Raw genomic sequence first — 14,880 nt, 5'->3', positions numbered from 1 at the left:
AAGTGTGTGGACATGCAGGGAGTGTCTGTATTTGTGAGTGAGGGACAGCTATATTCCATGGGACTGTTGGGGACAGGTAGACCAGGCTCCCCTATCCAGGCACCCTCTACTACTGCTGAAATCTCTTCTGGAGCACTGGTTCCAATGCAGAGACTGCACCATCTTGAAGGGGAGACCTGCTGTGATCAGAAGCCCAGCCTTACCTTCAACCAGGGAAACCTCAGATACCTCCCAGGACCCTACAACCACAACGCCCAGGGAACAGCTACCTCAGCAGTGAACCCACAAATACCAGGACTCCAGCCTCCCTGACCACGGGCACCTAAAAAGTCTGTCTAGGGGGAGACAGAGCAGTACCAAATATGCAGATGAGCTCTGCGCATTCTCACAGAGCAGATAGAAGGAACAGCTGAATTGATCAACACCAACCAGAAATTGGTGAATTAAACAGCTGGTGAGGCAACAATGGATGGAAAGGTCAGATATCGCCTAGAGAAAACTGCCTCCTCAGATTCATCTGGGTGTATGTTGTTTTGGTGATTGTTGTTTGTGTTTTTTGGATTAGTTGTTGTTTTATTGGAGTTCTCTCTCTCTCTCTCTCTCTCTCTCTCTCTCTCTATATATATATATATATATATATATATATATATATATATATATATTTCCTCTTCTTTTTTTCTATTTTTTTCCTTTACTCAATGTCATTTTTGCACTCTTTTCTATCCCTTAATTCTCTTTTCTCTGGTGGTCACCTTTATTTGGAGTTATTAGTATGGTGAACACATTTGTGTTTGGTGCCCTGTGTGTTGTGTCTTGTTGTGTAGTATTCTGTGCCTTTAAGTCAATGCAGGAGAGAGAGAGAGCTACAGCTACATAAACAGACATCCAGAGAGGAGCAATCATGGGGAGAAAAAGAAACAGCCTGCATACGAAAGAAAAGGAAGAATTGCCAAAAAGAAAGTAACAAAATGGAGGCAAGCAATATGTCAGAGAAAGAATTCAGAGCAATGGTCATAAGGTCACAGAAAAGGTTGGAAGACGAGTACAACAATATGTGTAAGAACCAAGAGGAAATGAAAAAGAACCAAGAAGAAATGAAAAATGACATCACTGCAATAAAGAACTCAATAGAAAGCATCAACAGTAGCCTAGAAGAAGAGGAGGACCACATCAGTGAGTTAGAAGACAAGGTAAGAAAAAATACCCAAGCAGAGCAGCATCAAGAAAAAAACAAAAAATAAAAACAAGGAGGAGAGCCTAAGGGAACTTTGGGACAACAGGAAAGGAAACAACATCTGCATAATAGGGAGGGCCAGAAGGAGAGGAAACTGAGCAAGGAATAGAAAACCTGTTTGCAGAAATAATGACAGAAATCTTCGCAGATATCGGGAAGAAAAAACTAACAAAAGTGCAAGAAGCTCACAGAGTCCCAAACAAGATGAACCCCAAAAGACGGATGCCAAGGCACATTATACTTAAATTGTCAAACACCAATGACAAAGTAAGAATCTTAAAGGCTGCCAAAGAGAGACAGAAAGTTACCTACAAAGGATCCCCAATCAGACTAGCTACTGATTTCTCAACAGAAACACATCAGACTAGGAGGGAATGAAATGAAATATACAAAGTCATGCAAAGCAAGGGTCTGAATCCAAGAATACTGTACCCAGCAAGTCTATCATTCAAAACTGAGGGTGAAATCAGAGCTTCACTGACAAAAAAAAGGAATAAGGGAGTTCATTACCACCAAACCAGCAATGCAAGAAATGCTAACGGGTCTACTGTAAAAAGAAGAAAAATAAAGGGAAGAAGGAACACAGGCATAAAGAATAAAAATGGTGACAAACAAGTACCTATCAATTATAACTTTAAATGTAAATGAATTGAATGCCCCAATCAAATGACATGGAGTAGCTGAGTGGATAAGAAAACACGACCCATATATCAAATGTCTACAGGAAAGCCACCTCAGAACAAAGGACTCACACAGACTGATGGTGAACAGATGGGAAAAGGTTTTTCAGATGAATAGAAATGAAAAAAAAAAGCTGGGGTAGCAATACTTATATCTGACAAATTAGATCTCAAAGTGAAGGTCATAACAAGAGATAAGGAAGGCAACTTAATAATGCTAAAGGGAGAAATTCAACAAAAAGATATACCTCTGGTAAACATATATGCACCCAATACAGGAGCACCCAAATACATAAAAAAAAAACTTCTGGAGGATATCAAGGGAGACATTAACAGCAATACAGTCATATTAGGGGACTTTAATACACCCAAACACCACTGGACAAATCCTCTAAACAAAAAAATCAGAAAAGAAACATTAATCCTAAACGACTCAGTAGATCAGATCACTAGATCAGGTGGAATTAATTGACATCTTCATAATATTTTACCCCAAAGCCACAGAATATACATTCTTCTCAAGTGCACATGGGTCATTTTCATAGACAGACCATATATTAGGACACAAGCAAAGTCTCTTCAAATTCAAGAAGATAGAAATCATATCAAGTATCTTCTCAGATCACAATGGCATATAACTAGAAATCAACTACAATAAAAAAATAAAAAATCAAGCACCTGGAGGCTAAATACCATGCTACTAAACAATGACTGGGTTACCAGAGAGATCAAAGAAGAAATAAAAGCATCATGGCAACAACAAAAAAAATAAAAACAAAACAATCCAAAATCTATGGGACACAGTGAAAACAGTCTTGAGAGGGAAGTTCATAGCTCTACAGGCCTACCTCAAAAAACAAGAAACAATGGTAATAAATTATCTAACCCTACAACTCAAAGAGTTAGAAAGCAAGCAACAAGAAAAGCCCAGCATAAGCAGAAGAAAGGAAATAATAAAGAGCAGAGCACAGATAAATGACATAGAGACAAAAAAATACAAAAGATCAACAAAACCAAGAGCTGGTTCTTTGAAAGGATGAACAATATTGATGAACCTCTAGCAAGGCTCAACAAGAAGCAAAGAGAGAGGACCCAAATAAACAAAATCAGAAATGAAAGAGGTGAAATAACAACCAATCCTACAGAAATACAGATGATTATGAAAAAATACCATGAACAACTCTATTCCAACAAAATGGACAACCTACATGAAATGGACATATTCTTAGAAAAATACAAGCTCCCAAAACTCAACCAAGAAGAATCAAAAATCCTGAATAGGTTGATAAATACTGCAGAAATTGAAACAGCAATCAAAAACCTTCCAGCAAACAAAAGCCGTGGTCCGGATGGCTTTACAGGGGAGTTCTACCAAGTATTCAAAGAAGAACTAAAACCAATCCTTCTCAGATTATTCCAAAAAATTCAAGAGGTGGGCACACTTCCAAGCTCTTTCTATGAAGCAAGCATTACCCTAATCCCAAAACCAGATACAGACACCACACAAAAAAGAGTACAGTTCAATTTCCTTGATGAACATAGATGCTAAAACCCTCAACAAAATTCTAACAAATCAGATTCAGCAATACATTAGAAAGATCATACACCATGACCAAGAGGATTTATTCCAGGGATGCAAAGATGGTACAATAACCGCAAATCAATAAATGTGATAAATCACATAAACAAACTGAGAGAAAAAAATCACATAATCATATCAATCGATGCAGAAAAAGCATTTGACAAAATCCAACACCCTTTCTTGATAAAAAAAAATCTCAGCAAGGTGGGAATAGAGGGATCATACCTCAACATAATAAAAGCCCTATATGACAAACCTACAGCCAACATCATACTCAATGGGCAAAAACTAAACTCATTTCTCCTAAGAACAGGAACAACACAAGGATGTTCACTTTCACCACTCCTCTTTGACATAGTATTAGAAATACTAGCCATAGCGATCAGACAAGAAGAAGAAATTGAAGCATCCAAATTGGAAAATAAGAAGTAAAACTGTCCTTATTCGCAGATGACATGATGGTATACATAGAAAACTCCAAATACTCCATCAAAAACTACTAGATCTTATAAATGAATTTGGCAAAGTAGCAGGATACAAAATTAACACCCAGAAATATATGGCCTTTTTATACACCAATAATGAACTCACAGAAAGAGAAATGGAAAAAAAATCCCATTTTCCATTGCACCCAAAAAAATTCAGATACCAAGGAATAAACTTAACTAAGGATGTAAAAGACCTGTATTTGGAAAACTACAGGACATTGGAAAAAGTGATAGAGGAAGACATAAAAAAATGGAAGAACATACCATGTTCATGGGTTGGTAGAATCAACATCATTAAAATGTCCATACTACCCAAAGCAATCTACAGATTCAATTCAATCTCCATTAAAATACCAATGGCATATTTCATAGATCTAGAACAAACTCTCCAAAAACTCATCAGGAATGAAAAAAGACCCCGAATAGCCACAACAATCCTGAGAAAGAACAAAGTTGGAGGAGCACAATACCAGATATCAAGCAATATTACCAAGCCACGGTTCTCAAAACTGCCTGGTACTGACACAAGAACAGACATATAGACCAATGTAACAGAACAGAGAACCCAGAAAACAACCCAAGCCATTATGCTCAATTAATATTTGACAAGGGAGGCAAGAGCATACAATGGAGTAAAACACTCTCTTTAATAAACGGTTCTGGGAAATTTGGTCAGATACATGTAAAAAAAAATGAAACTAGGTCACCAACTTACACCATACACAAAAAAACCTCAAAATGGCTAAAGGGCTTAAATGTAAGATGGGAAACCATAAAAGTCATACAAGACTCCATAGGCAGCAAAGTAGCAGTCGTATGTCCTAGCAATATCTTTACAGACACAGCTCTTAAGGTAATGGAGACTAAAGAGAAAATAAATGAACAGGACTACATCAAAATAAAAAGCTTATGCACAGCAAAAGAAACCATCAACAAAACAACAAGAAAGCCCACTGCATGGGAGAACATATTTGCCAATGTTATTTCAGATAAGGGTGTAATCTCCAAAATTTACAGAGAACTCATACAACTCAACAAAAGGAAAATAAACAATCCAATCATAAAATGGGCAAAGGATCTAAATAGACACTTTTCAAAAGAGGACATACAGAAGGCCCAGAGACATGAAAACATGCTCAAAGTCACTAATCATCCAAGAGATGCAAATCAAAGCAACAATGAGATACCGTCTCACACCTGTCAGAACAGCTATCATCTACAAATCAACAAACGACAAGTGCTGGAGAGGATGCGGAGAAAAAGGAACCCTCTTGCACTGCTGGAGGGACTGCAGACTGGTGCAGCCACTGTGGAAGACAGTATGGAGTTTCCTCAAAAAGTTAAAAATAGAACTCCTATTTAACCCAGTAATCCCACTTCTAGGACTATATCCCAAGAAAACAGAAACACCAATCAGAAAGGATATATCCACCCCTATGTTCATAGCAGCACAATTTACAATGGCTAATATTTGGAAACAGCCTAAATGCCCATCAGTAGATGAGTGGATTAAAAAACGGTGGTACATCTACACAATGGAATACTATGCTACTATAAAAAAGAAGGAACTTTTACCATTCACCTCAGCATGGATGGAACTGGAGAGCATTATGCTAAGGAAAATAAGCCAGTCAGAGAAAGATAAATACCACATGATCTCACTCATATGTGGGATATAATGATCAACATAATTTGATGAACAAGAATAGATCCAGAGACAAATGGTAGGGTAGGTGGGGTTAGAGAACAACCAAAGGACTTGTATGCATGCATATTAGCATAACCAATAGACACAGACAGTAGGGCAGTGGGGGCTTGCTCAGGTTTGGAATCGCTGGGGGAGAGGGGATCAACTGGGGAAAAAAGAAGACATATGTAAAACTTTAAACAATAAAAAAAGAAAGTTTTGGAAGTTAATTGCCAGAAGACCTATACTACAAGAAATGCTAAAAGGATTCCTTTAGACTGAAAGGAAAGGACAGTAGACAGAAATTTATCAAGTTTAACATATTCACTTGAGTTCTAGAAACACTTGCTGTAATCACATCATATAAACAGTTCAATTGGTAATACTTATTGTCACCATCATCATTATTTATTAAAATATTTTTAGATTCTTTGAGTATAATATCAGATTGAAATATCTTGTTTAGTGATATGCAAAAAGCTAGAAGTATTTTTTAAAAAATTCACAATAATATATTTTAAAGGATTCCCTTAATAGATAGTCCAAGGATCTACTTGGAAAATATGGCTTTTTTAGGAAATTTCTGCAACCCAACATTTTTGTGAATACTATAGTCTAATGCATGATAAATTCTACAGGTAGAATTTCCTTCATGGCAGGAGCCTTATTAAGCTGTGGCAAGTCTCAGTTGCTAATGTCTCCTATTGAGTGAACTGCTTTCTTCCACCGACTGACAAGAAATGGATGCCAGAAGAAGGTCTGTCTGAAGACATTTTTTTTTTAAAAAAATGTATCATACTTGCTCTCAAGAAACTCAATTTAGTGAAAGAGATGGGTACACAATTAAATACAAGACAACGGACAAAAATCTATGACAACATATTCAAATTTAAGTTCTGGTTAGCCTTGTTCACTGCTTTTACTCTTTCCCATTTTTATCTTGAGTAATAATCAGGGCAGGAAATGAATGATGTAAAAAAAAGAGCATAGTAAACAATAGTATATGAAAATATACTTTAGAAAAAAGGTTACTCCAGGAATTAATATATTTGGCAGAAGTTTCAGATCCAGAATATGAAAAACTTCTATAAATAATTAAGGAGGTAAACAGCCCAATTAAAAATTGGCAGAGAGATTGAATAGGCATTTCACAAAGAAGCCATAAAAATGATAAATAAGCATATTTGAAGATGATCACTATCATTCATAATTAGGTAAATGCAAATTAATACTACAATATAATACCAATGCACTCCCATTCAAATGGTTTACATTTAAGGGACCCAAAATATCAAGTGTTGACAAGGATGTGGAACAACTGGAGCTCTCATGCATTACTTGTAGAAACGTAGAAGAATACAACAAATTTTGAAAACAGTTGGGCAGTTTCTTTAGAATTAAGTATACTTATATGACACAGAATTTCACTCCTAGGTATTTACCTAAAAGAAATGAAAGTATATGTTTACACTGATATGTCTACAGATGTTCATATCATATTTATTCATAATAGTAAAAAAAACTAGAAATAAAATAAATGATCAGCAACAGATGTGATAAATTGTGGCAAATCTTCAAAATGGAATACTACTCAGAAATAAAAAGGAACATAATATTGATATATGTAGCAATATGACTAAATCTCAAAAAACACATGCTGTATGAAAGAAGCGAGATGCAAAGGAATACATACTGTATGATTCCACTTGTAGGAAATTATCAGTGGGATATATCTAATCTATAGTGACAGGAAGAAGAATAGTTTGCCTGAGATAAGGGCTGAGGATAAGGTTTGGCTGGGAGGGACGCAATGGACACTTTTCAGGGTGGTGAAAATGTTCTGTCTTGATTGTGGTAGTGTTTACATGGGTGTATGAATTTACTAAAACTCATTAAACTGTACACTCATTGAGTTTGTACATTTTATGTAAATTATATCACACACACACACACACACACACACACACACACACACACACCTGTTTATTCCTCTCCCTAAAGCATGCCAAAATTAGCAAAGAATGGAAAATAGAGAACTCTTTATTGAAATTATATAACACTTAAAACCTGAAACCACAGATATGAAGAAAATGTGAGAGAGAGGGAGTAAAATTTGGACCAAATTAAAAAGACAATATATATTCTATAGGTGTCACAAAAATGATTCCTTTAAACTAAATTATTGATCTTGAAACAAATAGTTAATGATTCTTTAATTTATAAGGAATGGACTATGGCTATGAAATTGCTTGAAGGAAAATGGAGTCTATTCCCATAAAAATTTAGGTCCATACAGAAAGGTAGTGGGATAAAAAGGACTGATGAAGTTAAGTATCTCTATGGATATAGCATGTTTATTTCCTTCAAACTCTTGTCCCTGATAAGTGTCATCGGGAATCTGTGACATCTGCAGATTTACTGTGAGTTGTGTTCCCCTCCTACAGAATAACTTATTTATTCCAAAGGAGGAAATGACAAAATTTAATAGAAGATGGTTACCTACAGCTGATACGAAAATATATTATTTTGAGACAACCTACAGCAAGATAGAAAACAATATCAGGAGAGAAAATGGGAGGAATTAAGGAAAAGGTCATAGTAAACAAAAGTATGTGAAAAATAAACTTCTCAAAAAGTTAGATTTGAACACTTAGCATGTGAAGAATATTTATGTAAAATATTTTAAGTCATTAAACAGAACATGGGAATTAATGAATAAACTCTTGGCTATTATAAATACCTAGAGGCCTCGTGCACGAAATTAGTGCATGGGTAGGGTTCCTAAGCCTGGCTGGCGATCAGGGCTGATCTGTGGGGCAACTGGCGGGGCAATCAGGGGCCCCTGCTAGCACCTGACTTGGCTGGCCTTTCGCCACCCACTCCCTGGTTCCACCCCCTGCCACCGCTGCTGGTCACCTCCCTCTGCAGGGTGACCGGCAGGGTGATCGGGGGGCCCCCACTCACACTCATCTTGGCTGGCTTGGTGCCACCCGCTCACTGGCCCCACCCCGCACTGCCACCACTGGGCCTGCGGGCTGGGAGAAGCTCCTACATGTGCATCTGCCCCCTGGTGGTCATTGTGCATCATAGTGACTGATCATTCTGCAGTTCAGTAGATTTGCCTATTAGGGTTTTATATAACTAGATGCTTGCAATGATCATAGACATGCATATAACTTTTCAAATGAGTGTTTTTGTTTTTTTCAGATAAATATTCAGAAGTGGCATTGCTGGGTCATATGGTAGTTTGCATTTCTCTGAGAATTAGTGATGTTGAGCATCTTTTCACATGTCTGTTGGCTATCTTTATGTCCTCTTTAGAGAAATGTTTATTCAGGCTCTCAGCCAATTTTTAAATCAGATTGTTTTTGTTGTTGAGTCGTATGAGTTCCTTATACATTTATTTTAATTTCATTTCATTCTTTCAAGATAACATGCTCTGTATTTCAATACTTTGAAATATTGAGATGTTTCATATCCATTTGAAAATAATTATATTCTATAGTGTTAGGGTATAGTGTTCACAGATTCAATTTGATCATGTTAATCAATAGTGTTGATCTCTTACCTTTGGGACAGCATAAGTGTACCTGAAAAATATTATGCTAAGTGAAATAAGCCAATCTGAGAAAGACAACTATCACATGATCTCACTTTCTTTGTGGAATCTAATGAACAAAATGAATTGACCAACAAAATAAGACCCGAAGCATGGAGGCATGGAACAGACTGACATACCTTGGTGTGGGGTTAGGGGGATAAGAAGAGATAAACCAAATAACTTATATACTTATTTGCATAGCCCATGGACACTGGCAATAGGGTAGCAAAGATCTTGGAGATGGGTAGAGACTGGGAGGAGGGGGGTAAAGGGGGGAAATGTGAGATATCTGTAATACTATCAATAATAAAAATATATTTAAAAATAGTGTGCAGGTCATCTATTTTTTTTATTGATTTTTATCTAGTTCTACCAGTTGCTGAAAGGTAGGAGTTAGAATCCCTATCTATGATTATGGAATTAACTGTTTTTCCCTTTAATTTGGACAAATTTGCTTCATGTACTTTGAAGCTCTATTATAGGATGCATGCACATTAATGATTTTTGTGTCTTCCTGATGAATTAATTTTTCTATTGTTATGAAGTTCCTCACTTTATCTTGAAGTTTTATTTGATATTAATATAGCTCCTCCAGCCTTCTCATGCTTACATTATAACCTTTTAAAGAAGTTTGTAAATCTGCAAAGTTGACAATCTTATTCAGCATTTCTTATTTGAGAGTATTTTATTGCTTAATCAAAATATCTTCATTCACCTCTATTTTTTGAGCCTGTATTTCTTTCCTGAATTGGACTCTTTCTTAGAAAGTAATGTGTACATTGTTTTGTAAATGGAACTTTTCAGTCCTAGGACCCAGTGGTAACTTCCACTGCTGTTTGTATGAGATAGCTTAGTTTTCTGAAACATGTCTTCTAAATAAAACTTTTTCCCCTTCTATGTAATCAATGAATCCAGATTCATGCTGAGACTACATGTTTGGAAGTGACTCTTGAGCCTGTAGACAACTTATATGAATCCAAATTTGTGTACTTTGCCATTGCTTCTTTTGGCACCAAATGCAGCAGATATAGGGATGCCTTCATAAAGCTGCAACAATTATTATAGGAAAACTCTAGAGATTCATAATGTCTGAGAAATTCCACTTTCTTTTCATTTAAAAGCAACAAATTTTGTTCTATAAATAGCTAAAAGGGTTATATATGGAAAGATTATATTTCTTAAATTTGAATCTTTGCCTCAATTGTACCAAATTACAAAGGCCTCAGTGACCTAGAATGTCTGCTGAGGCTTCTTCAACTCCACACACATGTGCTAAGGATGGCCTATATAGTTTACATTCAAGTTGTAGTCTGTACCCTAATTCCCCAATATTTGGTTAAGGCTGTTTACTAAGTATGAGAGTTCTCTGAAGCCCACACCTTTGCTGAAACCAATATGGCTAGCATTTATTTGCAAAGCCCCATGTGGGTAACATTTTCCCAGGCTAGTCCATAGTGGCAGCCTTTGCAGCCTTTTTAGTTGCTAGGTCTGAAGCTCTAAAAATTTTCACTTACACCTTTGATGAAACCTGAAACCTTTGGTTTATGCATTTACTCAAGGCCTGGTACATGCAGTGCCTCTAAAGACACATTATGAAAATGTTGCATAAGCTATATTCACCTGTCAAAGTTAAAACATAACATAGCCTAAGGTCATAGCACTTAAAAAGCTATCTTCACAAATGTAAAAAGCAGCCATTTTGCACAATATAAGCCACTGTAAATGTCAAGATAAAAAATCCATGTGTCCTGCACATATTGTAATTCCAACAGAACTTAAGGTCATCCATAAGAGTATCTGAAAAGCCTTAAACTCCAGGAATTATTGGGCCCCAAAAGGTCTATTTATCAATATTTCTGGCTGAACCAAGTGAGAAATAAGGCAAAAAAACAAAGAAGATTGGGATCAAAATATAACCTTTATTACTGAAAATTAATGTTGGAGTATATGGCTTATATCTATGAGTAAGTGGGGTTCCTAATATTACATTCCACTACAATGCAATGGCAAATGTTTCTGATTAGGGAGGGGAGTTTCAGTGCTAAAGATTATAGAGTTGGGGGAGTTTCTGATGTCCTAATACTGATATACAAGTTGTGATAAGCTAACCCTTAGAGGAGCAGAAGAAAACAAGTGCTTCTTGTAGACAATTTATTTCCCAAGAGAGAAAAGAAGAAAACTCTGTAGTCATAAGAATTTTCTTCTTTCCCAAATCACTAATCACTAGAGGCCCAGTGCACAAAATTCGTTCACAGGGGAGGGGGGTTGGGGTGTGTCCCTCAGCCCAGCCTGCACCCTCTCCAATCTGGGACCCCTCAAGGGATGTCCGACTGCCCTTTTAGGCCCCTAACCACTTCTGCGTGCCAGCATGATCACCCCCTAACCCAGGGGTGGGCAAACTTTTTGACTCAAGGGCCACAATGGGTTCTTAAACTGGACCGGAGGGCTGGAACAAAAGCATGGATGGAGTGTTTGTGTGAACTAATATAAATTAAAAGTAAACATCATTACATAAAAGGGTACGGTCTTTTTTTTTTTTTTAGTTTTATTCATTTCAAACGGGCCGGATCCGGCCCGTGGGCCGTAGTTTGCCCACAGCTGCCCTAACCACTCCCCTGCCAGCCTGATTGATGACTAACTGCTCCCCTGCTGTCCCAATTGCCCCTAACTGTCCTCCCCTGCCAGCCGGGTCACCCCCAACTGCCCTCTCCTGCAGGCCTGGTCCCCCCCAACTGACCTCCCCTGCAGGCCTGGTCCCCCCCAACTGCCCTCTCCTGCAGGCCTGGGTCCCCCTAACTACCCTCCCCTGCAGGCCCGGTCCCCCCCAACTGCCCTCCCCTGCAGGCCTGGTCCCCCCAACTGCCCTCCCCTGCAGGCCATCTTGTGGTGGCCATCTTGTGTCCACATGGGGGCGGCCATCTTTGACCACATGGAGGCGGCCATCTTGTGTGTTGGAGTGATGATCAATTTGCATATTACCTCTCTATTATATAGGATATAAATCATTTTTGATCCCCTAAAACACATGAGTAAAGAAATGAAAAGAGGCCAGGGATGTTATGCAAATAGATGTCTCTTTACATAAATGGAAACATCAGGAATGAAGAAGCATTTCCTCCCAACTACACATATAAAAGTATATTATTATAATGCAAAAGAAAGTTATAACTGAGTTTTGGTCTTATTTGTCTAAGTAATAGAGAAAATGAATATAGCTTAGCCAGGTAGAGAAAAAAATATCTCTTAAAAAATAGTAATTTGTTGAGAAATTGAAAGGAAATAAGAGAATTCATTTTAGACTACTTTCTCCATATTTGGCTATACAAGAAAAAAAAAAGGTGTAAGGGTATCTTGAAAGCATCACAAAGTAATGCTCTTTTAAAATGGTGAAGATAATCATTATGGTTAGCTGAGAGGACAATATCAATTGCTAAAGAAAGAATTAAAGAACTGAAAAGAGAAAGGAAATTATTGTTGGCCCCACCCATTTTCTCTTTTCTAGGATCTTGGTCTACCAGTCCATATGAATAATTCTGTATAGTTTCATTTTGGTAAGAATTTGTGCATTCATTTTTTGAAACAGGTTAAAAACAGTTAAGGAAGTATTGAGGTAAAGAGGAAAAGCATAAATCAAGCTCATACATTATAGAAAACATTGTCTTCTACTTTCCTTGAAATAAAGGTTAAAAGTGCTGAAAATGGTACAAGGGAGGACTTGAGGATAGCAGTGAATTTGGAAGAATTACTTTAGGGAAAACATTTTTATGATACTTTTCTGCCAGCAGCTCCATTTTCTCATAACTCACACTACCAAAATCCTCTATTGATGCAGTTGCTTAGATGGGCATGTTTATAATATTATTTGGTGATCAACTACTCAGCCAAGCTAATCAAATGGGTTTCTCTTCTCTAGGAATTTAGACTTGGGATACTGAGAAACTATTCCAGGTAGTTGTGGGACTCTGAGAGGATAATAATGTAAATAAACAAAGAGAAGCACAGAAAAAAATATAATGTGGCCTAAGTGATAACCAGAGACATAGATAATATAAGAGAAAGAGAAAGTTGGTAACACAGTAACTAATGGCATCCAGTTACCAATTCTGACTCAATTGGACTCTGGGTATATTAATTTCCATGAGATATCTGTACTTTATTAATGCTCTTTCCATCCTCTATTCCTTAAGCTTAATTTGAACTATCTTAAAACAAAAAGAGTATTTTTTAAGAAAAGGAAACAGTAGGAATGAGTGAAATAATTATTTAATGGTGCAGAAGTTCTAGCTGAAATATTGGAAATGCTACATTTTCAATGGAGCCAATAATCATGTGTTGTGTGATATTCCCTGCAATGTTCAGAAGCCCAGAAGTAGTTGCAGATGAAACAGATAGGTTGACTAAGGGTTTTAGAATTAATCAACTAGACAGATACAGTGGGAGAAAAATAATCCAGATTGCTGGTGAGAATACACTTTAAGAAACTTATAATGAGTATTTAGGCAATATAGGAAGTTATGGCAAGGAGGAATAACAGCAAATTAAAGTTTTGATGAAATTAAAAAAAACTAGGGTATTTAGGTTGCAAGAGTTACAGAGGCTAAAGGATAGAAGAATATGATGAGTGAGAAGTTTCACTGTTAAAGATTACAGAGGTGGAAGAGTTGAGTTGATGACAATTTCTACTGATTTTCATTGTGAGTGAATTATAGAAATAGAATGTGGAAGACAGTCAATGAAATAAAAGGGAGCTAGGATGCTTGATGTTCCATCTATTTTTTAGTTGGAATATCTTGGGATTATCATGGAGATGAAAAATATATATAACTAAAACTAATGCCAACATCTTCAAAGATTGTAAAATAATGACATGAACATGATTGAAATTGGGCAGGAGCAGGGTAATTTTATAGACTTTAAAAGACTAAGGGATAGTAAACAAAGATGATGAAATCAAGTCTAAAAAATAGTAAAGGGGATCCAGGAGTATTGCAACCCAATTTCCTGACAATGTGGGAGAATGAGAAAATGTCAGTTGATAGTGCCATAGGGGAAATCAGTATCCATGGAGGAGGAGAACCAGGTTCTGGTTAAGTTAAAAAAATAAATAGAAAAAAGATGGAATACAGCAAGTGGTCTATTAAAAATTGAATAGCCTGGCCAGGGTCGCTCAGTGGTTGAGCATCGACCTATGAACCAGGAAGAGACAGTTTGATTCCCAGTCAGGGCACATACCCGAGTTTTGGGCTCAATCCCCAGTGTGGGGAAGGCAGCCAATCAATTATTCTTTCTCATCATTGATGTTTCTATCTCCCTCTCCCTTCCTCTCTAAAATCAATAAACATATATTAAAATTTTATATATAAACATGACTCCTTAAAAGAGAATTAGGTTAGAGGATGGAGGTGTGACAGTACATTATTAGTGTAGTTGGAAGTACTATTTGTGCCTTAAATTACACTTATTTTGAAGAACATACTCTTTCACTAAATCAGAGGCTTTTTCTCTCAAATTAGTCTAATTTATTGAGACTCCAGGGCACCAATCTTTCCTGTCATTCACATAGCCATGTAGCATGAAAACAACAAATTAAATTGACTGGAGTTAGCAT

The sequence above is a fragment of the Myotis lucifugus genome, unplaced genomic scaffold (assembly GCF_000147115.1).
Source record: "Myotis lucifugus unplaced genomic scaffold, Myoluc2.0 scaffold_2, whole genome shotgun sequence".
NCBI classification, from domain to species: Eukaryota; Metazoa; Chordata; class Mammalia; order Chiroptera; family Vespertilionidae; genus Myotis; species Myotis lucifugus.
Note: the sequence above shows the minus strand (reverse complement) of the source record.